Source organism: Curcuma longa, chromosome 13, assembly GCF_044706935.1.
Source record: "Curcuma longa cultivar G26 ecotype Majalengka, Jawa Barat chromosome 13, ITB_CL_G26_1.1, whole genome shotgun sequence".
Lineage (NCBI taxonomy): Eukaryota > Viridiplantae > Streptophyta > Magnoliopsida > Zingiberales > Zingiberaceae > Curcuma > Curcuma longa.
The window spans coordinates 810,355-821,264 of record NC_133873.1 but is presented as its reverse complement, the minus strand read 5'-3'; the positions used below and the strand labels follow the sequence as shown (position 1 = coordinate 821,264).

The window sequence follows — 10,910 nt, the reverse complement described above, 5'->3', positions numbered from 1 at the left end:
GGGCAGAAGGCTTCGCGGTGTTCTATGCTTTTGCGAAAAGAACCAGGATATAAAATAGAGGAACGAGAAAGTTTCCTCAAAAATACCCTAATTTCCTTTTTAAACGAACCGACCTGGTTTTATCTTATCCTTGGTTCGATTATAACTTGGCCAAATCAAATCCAAATCAACCTCAATTTGAACCAACGTAATCCTTATCTCCACGCCTACCCATTGGGTTTAGTTCAAACCTGATCTGATTTTTAATTTATTTTTAAAAAAATTAATTTTAAAAATCAATTCTTAACATCATAAATTGTGAAGTAGAAACTTTTGTGATTGTCAAACCGTGTAAACATCTTAGAAATTGTTAAGTGCATATTTTATAATTTTTTATTATGTTGCTTAAATTGTTTTTTCTAATCTTGCTAAAGTATTAGAAAGAGTATTAGAAATTGCATTTGTACATATAAATGCCATTCACCCCTCTCCTTCTGGGAGTCATCACACATCTCTTGATCCAACATGATCGATCTACTTGGAGTTTCATTATTACACTTGCAATTAATATATGTCAATCTATTATCTACTTTTACACTTGACACACATGTGAGAAATCATAATTTCATTTGAATTTAAACTTTACCCAAACATCAAAATCACATTCTTAAGAGGATGATTGTACCAATAAAATATAGTTCACTTGTAAGCTCCCATAATTCATTATAAAAGTCTAATTCTCTTAGTTTTTTTACTATCCAAAAACCATTTTAACTTCTATACGTGGCATATGCCCATATTACATTTCACAATTAAATATTGCAAAGACCAAAATTATTTATCAAACTCAATCTATTTGTAATAAATTTTGAAGTTTACATCAGCTTTTCGAAAAAGGACAGAAGAAGATCATCAAGCCTCACACTAAAATTATTTTTCAAACTAGATGTTTATTTTTTTAAACAGTATATAACTTTATATAAAAATGACACGAACAAGATACAAATCATCAAGCCTTATTTAACACTCCAAGGAAACTCGTCCCTACGCTAAACATGTGTTAAATGCATTTAAGTTGCTGAGACGCAACTGTCATTGCAACAGGACGTGAAAACCAAAAAATAATTGAGTGGAGATTGCCTATCATTTTTGGCTCCCACCTCGCCACATGCGATTCCACTTCTTTCAATTGCGGTGCCCATGATTCATTCAACTCAAAGTTTGGTCCATCTCGATCTTATCGCTTAAAATATGTGTCCTTTCCACAGAAGCAGGACAATGGCAAACAACAAAAGAAAAGGACCCCACCAAGCTTTACAACCCCTAAGCAGATCAAGCATGAAACTTTTACTTCTAACGCAGAATCTTTTGATGTGGTTCTGAAAAGGACAAGCAATGCATGCCTCCTGTTTTCTTCCCCCTTAGCTTCTTCTATTCATACTTCACTTTCTCAGTAGTTATAAAAGTTGAAACTCAAGAAGTAAGATGATAAAAAAGAACGAAAAAGGGTGCAGTGGAAAGAACATGGCTTCCAACAAGTTGATATATCGGTCCCAGAAGCTGACAGTGGCCTGATGAAATGACACAAAGATGGTCCTCGATGAGTACGTAGGTTCATTGCGACTGAGCAAGGAACAGGGGAGTGATTGGCTTAACGTATGTCTGCAGAAGAAATGGACGCAGACAGTGAAGGGATGGATGTGCATGCTAGGTGAGATGATGCTCCAACACTGTTGCTTCTCCAAGAATCTAAACTGTTTAGTAACTGGGTCTCTGGTCACTGTAAATGTCCAAGTTATCAGCGTTGAGATGTTGATTTTGTTTTGGTAACTAATTGTAAATATAGGATAGTTTATCACAACTCTATGCTTGTTCTTGTTGGCAACGACATAAATATTTGAACAACACATTGGAATAGTTAAATTCTTCCAAATTAGCCTCAGAGAAATTTCAATGATCTAATTTCTCTGAGGGCAAACCTCATTTTTTTTTTCCAAAGCCTCAACTCTACATCTAATACCTTGTCTTGCCAGTCCTAAAAAATTATGGAGTTTCAATCAGTTGTTTATCTGACAATCGATATGAAACATGTAGAAAAGGAGTTGCAAGATACATACTTAGGGATGATAAAGGAGTAGCGAGATTCGCTGCATGCCTCCTATTTTAACAAATTTAAGATAGTAGAAAATCCTTCCGTTAATGATCAAATTCATATATACCTTTCAAAACTTGATTCATGGTATCCATAGAAGTCAAATTACACCTAATGAGTCTTTTTAAATTTCTTGTCATATTAACAAATTGTTCCATCAGGGTTTGAATTTGTCAAAAACATTTTGATAACTCAAACTAATTTAACTATTAAATTTGTTCTCCATTGAATTAGAATCATAGATCAACATAGACAACAAGAAGCTAAAGACTCTCAATTCAAAAATAAAATTCATTTGATTGATTACCAAGAGGCAGAATTTCAAGAAGTCAAGAAAAGGATCTAATAAGTCACAAAGGCACTTAGAAGATCGAAGGAAAAATTGTCCTATGTTTGCAAAGAGAAAACTTTCTATTGAAACATAGAGAAGGCTCTCTCTAAAAAGCAAGAAGTTTGGTTCTTTGTTAATAAAGTTAGGCTTTAACTAGTCAAATGGTGATATTTGCATTTGTAAATGTTAATGTTAAGTTTCCAATGGCCTATTTAAATTAAATGTCTAATCTTTGTAATCAAATCATGTGATATTTGGCATGGTAAACTAGTCATGCAAACTTTAAATCCTTTATGAGAATGATCAATCTTGACTTAATTCCTAAAGTATCCTGCAACTTTGATCCCAAATCTGAACGTTATGCACAATATAAACAACCTAAGAAACCATTCAAACCTATTCCTTTTAGGGGGATACAACTATTGAAATTGATTCATAGCAATATTTGTCACGTCCTGAGAGATGGTTGTCCGAAAAATTTCGGCAGCATCTCTCCTGTAACAATGACATTTCCTGAATACATACATATATACAGGCCTACAAGGCCGCAATAAGGACTACACGTCCTTCGTACATACACCACAGAAGTTAAACAAATAAAATATAAGGTCCACACGGCCACAACTACTAAACTAATATATGTAACCATAATAAAACGTATAAACAACAAGTCCACACAAACTACAAGAGTAACACAGCAAAACAAAACAAAATACAACTCCACAAATCCACACATACTGTCCAAAATCACAAGTCTACAAAACAGAAGTCCTTAAACCGAATACAACAAAAAACTTCGATACTCACAAAAGTCCAACAGTCAACAATTACAACCCATAAATCGAGTACAACAGAAATCCATACAAACCACCATATAAAACTTCCTCTGATGTGAGATGGATACAGTCGGCCAGGCAGATCTCCAAGGTCCAAAGAAATCCTATCTGCTACCTAGGGAGGAAACAAGGCAAACCCCAGGGTCTGAGTAGTGAGTATCAGATACTCAGTAGGTATAGGAAAGAAGTGCATATAAAGTTAAATATCAGCAGGAGTAATAACAACAGAAATACAGAAGATATACAGTCTCTACCGTGGATAAATAAGGAAAGGTAAATACTAATCAACATGTAACAGAAATCATGGTAATAGAACATGATATGTCAACTGAGATAATCAAGGAAGATCAATACTAGTTAACAGGTATAGGAATCATGCGAATACATGCAATGCATGTCATGTCATACAATGCAACAGTCATATATCAAAACAAGTGCAACAGTCATATATCATACAAGTGCAACAGTCATATATCATACAAGTGTAACAATCACACACAATGATGCTGTAAACAACAATGCAGTATAATACAACAGCAAATGTATGGTAGCACCCACATAGACAGTGCTATAATGATTGTACCCACACAGGCAGTGTGTTGCACCCACACAGGCAGTGTGTTGCACCCGCACAGGCAGTGCTATAATGATCGCACCCATACAAGCAATGCTATAATGATCGCATCTACACAGGCAGTGCGTAGCACCCACACAGGCAGTGCGTAGCACCCACACAGGCAATGCTATAATAATCTCACCCACATAGACAGTGAGATACAACAACAACAACAAGCAACAACACCTAATTCTAACTTGTAGATGTTATGATGATCATCTCAACATGTAATAATTACAACTAATCAACATAAATCAAGAGGGGTCATCATAGATCAACAATACCAACTTGAGACTGTTCTATCAATGGATAGATCAATCAAGGTCAATAAGCATGTATCAATCAACGAGTATCAAAAGGTATCAACTAGATAACACACATAGATAACAGGAGTATCAACAGGATAATATCAGATCATATCAAAGGTTAACCAACATGTATCAATCAACAAGTATCAAAAGGTATCAACTAGATAACACACATAGGTAACAAGAGTATTAACAGGATGATATCAGATCATATCAAAGGTCAACAATAAGTGTCAAGCAACGAATGTGCCAATAGGATAGCAACAGGATAATTACCGGATAATTAATAACAAGATAATCATGCACTATGAAAAGAAGACATGTGTTGACCAACCACAGGAGTACCCACTTGATGTAACGCACGTCGATATACGAACTCCCAAACATGAAACTTCGTGTATAGCAGGATCAACAATTGATCAAGGTCCTGCAAAGGAATAAACGACATTCTTAAATACAACGATTAAACTAACCAATCCATACTAAAATCCATACTTAGTTTAAATCAGATTTAGTCTAACCTAACTACATCCTATCCACAACCTAATCAATTTAACACGGCTTAACCAATTAACTAATTAATTGTATTAATCAATTAATAAAACTAATCTAAATCCATATTTAACCAACCGGATCCAACATAACCAAAATCAACTGAAATCCTAAGTCAAGCATCCAAAAACCTAATCACATTGATCATGAACACATATCACCCTAATCAAACTGATCCCACAAAAGAGTATTCCAACCCAACCAATCCACTACAAGCAAACCTAATCGATTCCCACAATCCTTCATTAAACCTATCCAACAGTAATCAACAATCAACAACAACCAAACTAATCCCAACTAAAACCACATCTCCAATAACACTCAGATCCACCCTCACAAAACCACCATTCTCATCAACCCTAACAGTCAAACTACTAATGAAATCCCCAAAATCTGAAAACCATCTGATCGGACAGTACCCATGCTCCATCCTCACCCGATCCACATGAACCGAAACAATCAACTCTAATCGGAATCAAGATAGGAGACTCACCTCAGATAGATCCGATGTGCCCTAGCTCAGCCCTTGATCAAAACCCATCGCCGATTCCAAGCTTTGCTTCTTCGCGGCCGAAACCCAATGAAGTTGATCCAATCACCGCAACGAGTTGTGGAGAGGAAAACCGATCAGAATTACAACTCAAGAATCACACACACAACCCAAAACATAAATCAAACTACACTTACCAATCGTCTTCCTCCTCCGGTCCTCTCGTTTCTGTTGCCGCCGCCGCACACCTAGTTCCAGCCCACCGATCGAAGATCCTCACCGTCGGCAGCTCTCTTCCGACGGAAATCCACCTCTGGTCGCCGGCTCCTCCTTCCGTCCTTTCCTCTTTGGCTGCAACCGGAGCGCGCGATCGGCGAAGGTGAGGAAGAAGCGGATTCCGCGCGAGCTCGGGAAAACAGGGATCGCGATTTGGGATAAATAGTAATCGGATCTTATAATAACCTTACCGTGTTGAAGTTTTAAATATCCAATAACCATTAACCTATTACCCTTTTAACTAACCATTAACCAATTAACTCATCCAATATCCTAATCAATTATCAAAGGAATTAAATTTTAATTAAATAAAATTAACTTTTAGGGTTAATTTAATTACCCTCATAAATGACTTCCCTAATCCTCTTTTAAATTCCAATAATTAGGATAATTTAGTTGCAAATAAACTCCTAAATTTTTGATACTTTACAATATTTGTGATTCCAATATAGGGTCCACAAGATATAATGCTAATAAATTCTTTATGAGATTCATTAATAACCATTCTAAGTATTACTAATTTCTTAAAGTCCAAAGATGAAGCGTTTCCTATATTCAAAACATATAAAGTTGAAGTGAAAGATCAACTTGTTAAAAGAATAAACATCCTTAGATCTCATAGAGGAGGTGAATACACATCGAATGATTTTTTTTTCTTATTCTATAAGAAACATAGGATAATTCATTAAGTTACTGCTTCTTATTCCCCACAAACCAATAGAGTTTAGAGAGAAAAAAATAAAAAAATTACTAGAGATGGTAAGCGCCATGATGATTAGTTCCAATGCTCCCATACACAAGTGAGGGGAAGCACTCCTATCAATTTGCTATATTTAAAATAAAATTCCGTCTAAGGATATGAGCACAACTAGATGTTAAATATAGAAAAGGCCATACCTCAAATAGATTTTATGTTCATAGAATATTTCCAAGACATTAATATCTAGAGATTTCTCATTACAAACTCAAAAACGCCTAGCATCCCAAACAATACAATGATAGAATCAAGAGATGCATCTTTCTTTGAAAAGCACATTTCCTTTCAAATCAAAACTTTGTACTCATATTTTTTTATTTTCCTTGAAAATTTGATCAAGTATTTTCTCCGGTAATCTTTGAAGCAAAGATGCTTTAATTGATTTATGTTGACATCAGTGAGCATCTAGGGGGAGGGGGGGTTTAAATTGATGATTCTTGTAAATATTTTTGTAATTTTATGATATTAGACTAAATCGATGATTCTTGTAAATATTTTTGCAATTTTATGATATTAGACAAAACGCAAAGAGATATATAGCAGAAAAAACAATGTAAACATGGATATTTACATGGTTTAACAACCCTTTCTAGTTTACAAATCAGAGTGATGTACAAGAGAAATGAAAGACACAATCTAACCCGATGAAGACACATTCAACGGAAAAGAGTATAGCATGGTACTAGATAAACACTTGGGCACAATAATAAAGAATATGAGCAAGAATGAGAGTGTATCTATTGATTTTTCTATTTGTATTTTCTTTGAATTTGAAGTGTCCATGCTCAATATGTATAGAGTGCTATTGTTCACCATCAGTTGATTGATTTATTGATCTAAAAAATCCATCCATAGTGAATGTTACTATATTCAGTTGATTATTTCATTCATCTGTCTACTTAACTTCCTTTTAGTCAACTCTTGTAGACTTGGTCATTAATACACGACCATTTCCTCTAGATTGAAATTGTTTTGTTTTGATTGATTCTTCTAGCGAATATGTCATTAGTTGATTGTATGACACATGACTATGTCATTAGTTGACTTATTTGGCTAATGATTGACTTCACCAATAACCAAACTTCAGTTGGCTCTAAGTATCTAGTTGGTTCATATCTTCTACCATGTGTTTTACCTACAAACATAAAAATACAATTGTTTGCGCCAAATTCAAATACATTAGGTTGCTTTAGTAGACTATTTATGTCATCTAATCAACTCAAGCTAAAACATAAAACACTTTTATTCTCAAACAAAAAGCCACTGTGGCCAAGCTAAAACATAAAACACTTTTATTCTTAAACAAAAAGCCACCGATTGGCCACATCATCAACACGACTAACAAGATGACTAGTTTTGCTTGATCTCAAGCAATCATGTTGACTTTAACCTAGACCATGTCTCTAAAAACTTCTATCCAAAAAGATAAAATACAGTTGACTCTATCTCTCATTCAACTTGTCTTCCAATTAATGTTGCTTCATCCCTCAATGTTAGGATGTATACTAAAAAGACTTGCTCTTTTGTATATAGATATTTATGAAATAAAGTATTATGTTTTGGTCAAATGATTGCATTAGTTTAGTTTTGCAATAAAGTCCTCTTAATTTACATTATAGATAACTTGGTGTCTGTAAGACACAGAAGATCAGGATTATCGGTCCCTTGTGAATTATAAACTAAGGCTCACAACCAAGATGATTTTGGACAAACCATCGAGAACGGTTGTAGTGTAATTCGGTGACTGTCTGTCTTGACTATAGAATTACACTAGTGCACTTTGTGTGTATTGAGTAGGACCATTGAGGTTGTTCGATTTACACTGACTCGTAAATTGAACAAGACCTCTGTTATTATACTTATGCACTCTTAATCTCGATGTAATAAATGGACACCTATACTTAGTAATTATTGCTTTGATTTACCAAAGGGTGAGATCTTTCCGTCAGATCAAATATTCTCGGTAAGTTGGGTGATGTTACTATCTATACGGTGTGCCATTGATTATAGAAGGAATCCGTGTCCCAGTAGGGTTGATGATGTCCCCTTGAAGAGCTCATAAGGATTGTCAAGTCAAATCTTGCAAGTGGACTTAGTCCGACTGACAATAAGGATGAGTGATACTATTCAAGGTCTTAGATGTTGATTATTGAGTTGTCAGTAGAACTTAATAATACGATTTTCTCGGCCTTCTAGTTTTCGGAAGGAGAAGATTACGTATGCCACGTGGATCGTGTGGGAGGTGGATACCAAGTAAACGACTACTCAACCGATAACATTTGATTAAGAGCATGATTATGGTTTTACCAATTAATTTTATTTTTTCCAAACATCAAAAAGGGGGAGATTGTTGGTGCAATCGTGCCCCAAGTGATTGGATTTTAATGTTTGGCTAAATCAGTTTAAGTTAGGCAATGTTTGTTGATCTAATATGTGTGACTTGAGTTCACAGGAAAGTCCAAGAATGGAGTCTTGGCAAAGGAAGTCCCGGAGGCGCGGCCTCTTGGCAAGGCGCGCGGCCTCTTAGCAAGGATGAAGTCCCGGAGGCGCGGCCTCTTGGCAAAGGATGAAGTCCCGGAGGCGTGGCCTCTTGGCAAGGATATCTTAGCACGATGAAGTTGAGGGAAATGTCTCAAGCTAGTGTAGGAAGAGCACGAGGCTTGTGGAAGACGTTTGAAGGCTTGCATCAAGGCTAAGGGGTGAAGAGAAGCTGAAAAGGGAAGTTTTCAGCTGTGGCAGTCGACTGGCTCTGCCAGTAGTCGACTGGGGATGATCCGGAGCACACACAGTCAAGCACAGGAAAATCAGTCGAGTTGACAATCGACTGGGACCAGTCGACTGGCCATGGAGCAGTCAACTGATATACTGCCGTTGTGGTGACAACTTGCGAATTAAATGCATATTTAATTCCCGTTGAAGCCCATCAGTCGACTGGCCTTAGGAGCAGTCGACTGGTGCACTGAATTTCATAAAAAGAGCGGTCAATGTCGTAGAGAATAAGGACAATATTCTTTCATCCCTTTCATTGCTCTCTGAGACTTGTAAAAGCTTTCTCTTCCTCTCATACTTCATTAGAGATCTTGTACGAGGAAGACATCGTATTGTGAGGGTTTCTCTGCCTTCGAAGTGTGATTCGAAAAGGAGGGTTTTTCTCATAATGGAATCGTCGATGTGTGTGTGTGGATCTTTGGATTAGTCTCCTCGTAGAGGTGGATACCAAGTAAATCGAACGGGTTAGTGTTGTGATTCTTTTTCTTCATTATTTCTTTGCTTCCGCTAATATCTTTGCAGGAGAAAAAGGTGAAAATCGCTATTCACCCCCTCTAGCGAACATATCGATCCTAACAATCGATTACACACCTTGGTAATTGAACACCTGATTGATTACCAGAGTTTCTCATATGAAGGCAGGTAATCGATCAGGTGATTGATTACCAGCCTGGTAATCGATCACCTGATCAATTACCAGTGTTAATGAGAAAAAGTTACGGTGTTTAATCGATTAAAGGCCGCGGGTTCGATTTGGTAACTTCCGAAATCCTTCCAAAATTCTCCGATTTTATTGATTCAAATCATACCATGTTTATGAATCAATCATACCATGTTTATGGCTCAAATTATACCATATTTGGGAGATCTGGATTTGAACGGCTTGTGGCTCAATCACCTTGTCCGGATTCGGAACACATTTCTTCAGCATTGATACATGGAACACATTATGAATAGCTGCCATTTCTGGAGGTAACTCGAGCTCATAAGCCACCTTACCAACTCTATTCAGAATTTTGTATGGTCCCACATATCGCGGACTCAACTTTCCCTTCTTTCCGAATCGCATGATCCCTTTCATAGGAGCTACTCGGAGAAAAACCAAATCTCCGACATTGAACTCCAAAGGTCGTCGTCGTTGATCAGCATAATTCTTCTGACGGCTTTGGGCAGTCTCTATCCGTTGACGGATATTCTGTATGGCTTGAGTGGTATCCTTTATGAAATCCGTCTGGATTCCCATTTCTTTCTTTTCACCACCTTCGAACCAACAGATAGGAGATCTACATTTCCTTCCATATAAGGCTTCATAAGGTGCCATGCCGATAGTAGCTTGATAAAGATCAAGAGGTCTTCCGGTACAAACTTCGTCCTTTCGAACCGTCGGAAGAAAGGTATAATTTAATGTTTCTGCTTCAATTAAATTATTCCTTTTGTATTGGATCCTGTAAACCAAACACAAGAGCCCAATGATCTTAATACATTGATCAAATTTTGTTTGATCGACTATGAGGGCAACTTGAGATCCTTTCCGAGAAATTTTTGTTCTACAAGAATCTACCGGAACGGTTTTTCAAGACTTTCCCGTCAATGGTATCAGAGCGTTGGTTAGGGCTCTGTGTGTTTGGTTTCAGTTATTTATGCATTTTTTCATGCATAAGTTTAGGCAAGATAATAGTAGGAATTACAAGTAGATTAACTCTGTGGTTGCAGGATTCCTAGATCCAACTATTATGGCCTAAATTGTGATATGTATGTATTGTGTGATGTGCATGTGTGTAATAATAAATTAAGCACAGCAGGACGCTGTATAGTTTTAATTTACTGTTTGATCTAGAATTACT

The 10,910-nt window shown here is 36.5% G+C and overlaps 1 long non-coding RNA gene across 1 annotated transcript; it reads right to left on the bottom strand.

Moving 5' to 3' along the window:
- Positions 1 to 3,152: 3,152 nt before the first annotated feature.
- LOC141844403 (uncharacterized) lies at positions 3,153 to 5,676 on the bottom strand. The gene is made up of 4 exons (XR_012603135.1): positions 5,462 to 5,676; positions 5,268 to 5,336; positions 4,572 to 4,649; positions 3,153 to 3,413 (listed from the first exon to the last, which is right to left on the bottom strand). It is a non-coding gene; the product is annotated as an uncharacterized LOC141844403 (long non-coding RNA).
- Between the last annotated feature and the right edge of the window lie 5,234 nt (positions 5,677 to 10,910).